General features: G+C 39.9%; 1 long non-coding RNA gene across 1 annotated transcript; it reads right to left on the bottom strand.

Moving 5' to 3' along the window:
* Nucleotides 1-857: 857 nt before the first annotated feature.
* On the bottom strand, nucleotides 858-4,174 carry LOC129650379 (uncharacterized). The gene is made up of 3 exons (XR_008713743.1): nucleotides 3,571-4,174; nucleotides 2,233-2,352; nucleotides 858-1,294 (listed from the first exon to the last, which is right to left on the bottom strand). It is a non-coding gene; the product is annotated as an uncharacterized LOC129650379 (long non-coding RNA).
* Between the last annotated feature and the right edge of the window lie 359 nt (nucleotides 4,175-4,533).

Raw genomic sequence — 4,533 nt, 5'->3', positions numbered from 1 at the left:
GACTGGCAACTCGTTTCATACATGATATTTTACATGTTTCAATGCCATTCTCCCAAATCTTCCCACTCTCTCCCTCTCTCACAGAGTCCATAAGACTGTTCTATTTACTTTTTAAGAAACTGCCAAAAATATTTCCAAAGTTGTTGTACCATTTTACATTCTCACCTAGAATGCTAGAGTTCTAGTTGCTATGTATTATCGCTGACACTTGGTATGGTTAATCTTTTAAATTTTTAGACATGCTAATGTGTATATGGGTCTATTTCATTGTGGTTTTATTTAAAAAATTTTTGGCTGTGCCACATGTGGGATCTTAGTTACATGACCAGAGATCAAACCCTGTGTGTGCCTCGTGCATTGGAAGCACAGAATCTTGACCACTGGACTGCCAAGAAAGTCCCTCCTTGTGGTTTTAGTTCGCTTTTCTCTGATGACTGATGATGTTGAGCATATTTTCATGTGTTGATCAGTCATTTGAATATCTACTTTTATAAAGTGTCTGTTAAAGTCTTTTTTTAAATGGGGTTGTTTGTCTTTTTATGATTGAGTTGTAAGTTCTTTATATATTCTGATACAATTCCTTTGTTAGCTGTGTATTGTAAATATTTTCTCCCATTCTGCAGCTTGTACTAATTATCAACCCCAGGAGAGGACTCCAACTACATGGACCACAGCAAAGATTAGCACTATGCAACTCTTCAGAACAAAAGTCCAAAATTCTTCCCATTGCATCTTGTATCGGAGTGGCCAAGGAAGACAGCAATGGATGAAACAGAGCTTTAATTACATAGAGATGAGGTAGAGTAAGGTTAGTTTTTTGGGGGGGGGGTTATGTCACAAGGAATGTGGACTCTTAGTTCTTGAACCAGGGATCAAACACTCGCCTCCTGCAGTGGAGCTTGGAGTCTTGATCACTGGACTACCAGGGAAGTCTAAGATGACCTTTAATTGTCTGCCTCATACCCCTGGCCAGTGGCTTGCTCTGGGGAGTGACACAGGGCAATTGACCTATGCTCACCCTTCTGGTGCCCCAGTTGAAGGAACCTTGTCTCTTTCCTGCAGAGGATGGATATAGTAATGGGATTGGGCAGCCGCCATCTGACACACATGCTTTAAGCAGAGACAAAAGGACTCATTGAGCCAGAAACAAGGAAAGATATTCCCACACAGAGCTTGGCACAGGTTGTGTGGGCTCTTTATCTCTTGGTAGGAAGTGTTGCAGGCCCCAGGCCCATTCTGAGGCAGCAGAGCAGGGGTCCCAAAACTGCATGTGTGAGACAGCCTTTCTCAACACCTACAAAACAAAACCCACATTGTCTGTGTTGCCTCTTAGAGATGCAGCATGAGATGCTAGGCGAGGATGAGGATGTGCAGGTGTGCCATGCCACTTCAGTCCTGTCTGACTTTTTGCGACCCCAGGGACTGTAGCCTGTTTGGCTCCTCTGTCCATGGGATTCTCCAGGCAAGAATACTGGAGTGGGTGGCCATGCCCTCCTCCAGGGGATCTTCCCAACTCAGGGATTGAACCTGCATTTCTTATATCCCCTGCACTGGCAGGTGGGCTCTTTACCACTAGCGGCACCTGGAAAGCCCAGGATAAGGACAATGGCAATAAAAAATTCCTATTTGGAAAAGAAAAAAAAAAAAATTGGAAGGGCTTTCCTGGTGGTTCAGTGGTAAAGAATCCACCTGCCAGTGCAGGAGACATGGGTTCAATCCTTGGTCTGGGAGAAACCCACATTCCACGGAACAACTAAGCCTGTGTGCCACAACTATTAAGCCTGTGCTCTAGAGCCTGAGAGCAACAACCACTGAAGCCCTATGAATAAAATTAAAAAAAAATTTTTTTTAAATTGGAAACACAGCAGCTAATGGTCTATAGTATTGATCAATTCCTGCAAGGCCAGGTGTGAAGTCTACTTGCCCTGGTGAAGGAGTGACTTTTAGGCCAACTCTGGTTCTACTCTCTGAGAACTCTCCTGTCCATTGTTCCCTCTGACCCCTAGTTTTGTAATGAATTTGACACTAGAGAGTCTGGCACTTCAAGTCTGTGTCACCTTTAGAATTTGCTTCCTGCTGGTGGAGGGTACAGTTGGCCCCTTTTTGAGCAAGACAGACCGAAATCTAACAGGCCATTGCATCAATGTCAAAACCCAGGACCTCTGGCCGATGCACAGTCTTTTCCAGAGTGTGCTGGAGGCTTAACCATCTGTGCTAGGAGATAGCACTTACCATCTTTCTCCAGTTTCATCTGTTAGAACTTTCCATGTGGACAGACACGTCTGGCTGCAAGAGACCAGGAAATGGAGACGTCGTCTGGGTTGCTATGTCTTCAGCTAGAACTCAGGAGTCCTGTTTGGAAAGATATAGATGAGGGATGCTTGTCAGTCTCAGCCACGCTCACACATGAAACCTCTCTCCTACACCACATGGAACTCAGCATGTTCCTGTGACTAACACACACACATAAATGCATGCATGCTTCCACAAAGCCTTTGTTGGTGGTCACAGACTAGTTGCTTCAGAAAGATGGGTGACATTTAAGCAACAAAATTAAAAACATAATAGTAGAACTTCTTGTTCTTTAATTATTATAAAATTTAATTATATTGCAATAAAACTGGAAGAAAAAAATAAATAAAAATAAAAACATGACAACTGAAAAAGTGAATTCAAAGACTATTAAAATTATGAGTTTCTTTCATTCTCCTCAGTGTTTGTTTAATATATTGCACAGAAGAAAAAAAAAAAGAAAAGGAATAGAAAGGGACTATACTATATAAAATGCATATTATTGAATGGTGAGAGTATTAAAATTTTATTTTTCTCTATTTTACAATTGTATTATTATAGAAATATATTTCATTCATAATCTGAGAAATATAAAAGATAAAATAACTAATCAATAATTATTTTCTTGAGATTGGTGAGCATGTTTCATAAAGTATACCAGTCCAGCTTCCTATCTGCATTTGTATACATACCAAAATAGCAAAGATCAAGTAATTATAGTTATTATTCATTGAGTATTTGCTATGCTCTAAGCAATTCACTACATACTGTACATGAATTAACTGATTCAACACTTGTAATAACCCTATATGATACATATTATTTTTTATTATTTCTGTTTTATAGATAAGGAACCTAAAGCACAGAGAGGTTAAGGTACTTGTGCAAAGCTCACACAGCTGATGATAATAATAATAACAGGGCGCTTGCTATAAACACAGTTCTGAGTGCTTTATATGTAATAATACCATTTAGGTCTCATCTGTGTGATAGATGGTGACATGGTCTCCATTCACAGATGAATAAACTGAGGCCCAGAATAGTTTAGTAACCTGTTCAGAGTTACACAGCTAGTAAGAGGTAAGGCTGGGATTTGAACCTGGGCAGCCTGGATCTAAGTCTATGCTTGTAAACTTTACATTTTTTTACCTATTTTTTCTTAAATTTTTGTTTGTTTTTAAATTTTACATTCTTAAACATTAATATTCACAACCTGAACTTGTACGGTCAAGTTGATGAGCTGATCTTCTCAAACAAAGGGGTCCTGGCAGAGATTACCTTTGAGAATACTAATACTAGGGATAAGACCTGGTGAAGCTTCTGAGACTGTGGGGTCATTACGTGTGTTAGGTCTGTGGATTTGAGTTCCAGTGTGGAATCTAGCTGGGTGCATCCATTCACAGCAGGGTGGAAAGACTCCGAGGAGGGCAGGGCTTGAATTACAGCAACCTGAAAGTGAAACGAGGCCCCTGCCTGGAAAGCAAACATCAGAATGCTTATTCAAAAAGCAAAGCCTGGATTTGTTGGGCTCTCTCGAGAGATGCCATCATTATTGAAGGCCTTCTACCAGCTGGCTGCTTGTGCTCAGCAAAGCCTAATGATGCTGACAGGTCACATAAGCTCGCACTAATGGGCTCGTGTTTTATTTATTCAGGTGCTGATTTGACATTTCCCAGCCCCGATGAATCTATGGATTTGGAAATAACAGGGTCCTCTCTCTATATATGTGATGTTATCTATCCAAATGAAGGAAATGAGAGACAGGAAAGGCTAGATTCCCTGCAGATAACTCTCACAGTTTACAAGAAGAATTCAAATGTTACAAAAAGCATTAGCCAAAATTTAAAACACAAATCATCAGTGTTTAATATGATATATTGCAAAGAAATTTCTGGCACTAAAAGTCTCTCTTTAAGCCACACTTCCACACAGCGCCAACTAAATAATGTAACAGCATCTGGACTCCTTCTAAATCGAGTATGAAATTATGTATTTCTCCCATGACACAGATTAGACCAAAAGGCAACATTTCCTAACGTAAAAAATGAAGAGTAAATTAAGCGGTGGTTAAGAGAGTCTCTCTTGTGCTTTTTGCCTTTTATTTTTAAAAACATCTTTAAAAAATATCTAGCTAAGTAAAATATACATACGGAAGAGTGAAAAAATCATGGATGTTTATTCTGACACATTTTTATGCAAACCCAAATAACCACCACTTAGACCCAAAACAAGAATGCCACT

The sequence above is a fragment of the Bubalus kerabau genome, chromosome 4 (assembly GCF_029407905.1).
Source record: "Bubalus kerabau isolate K-KA32 ecotype Philippines breed swamp buffalo chromosome 4, PCC_UOA_SB_1v2, whole genome shotgun sequence".
In the NCBI taxonomy this organism is placed as follows: Eukaryota; Metazoa; Chordata; class Mammalia; order Artiodactyla; family Bovidae; genus Bubalus; species Bubalus kerabau.
This window is presented reverse-complemented; position numbering and strand designations above follow the sequence as displayed.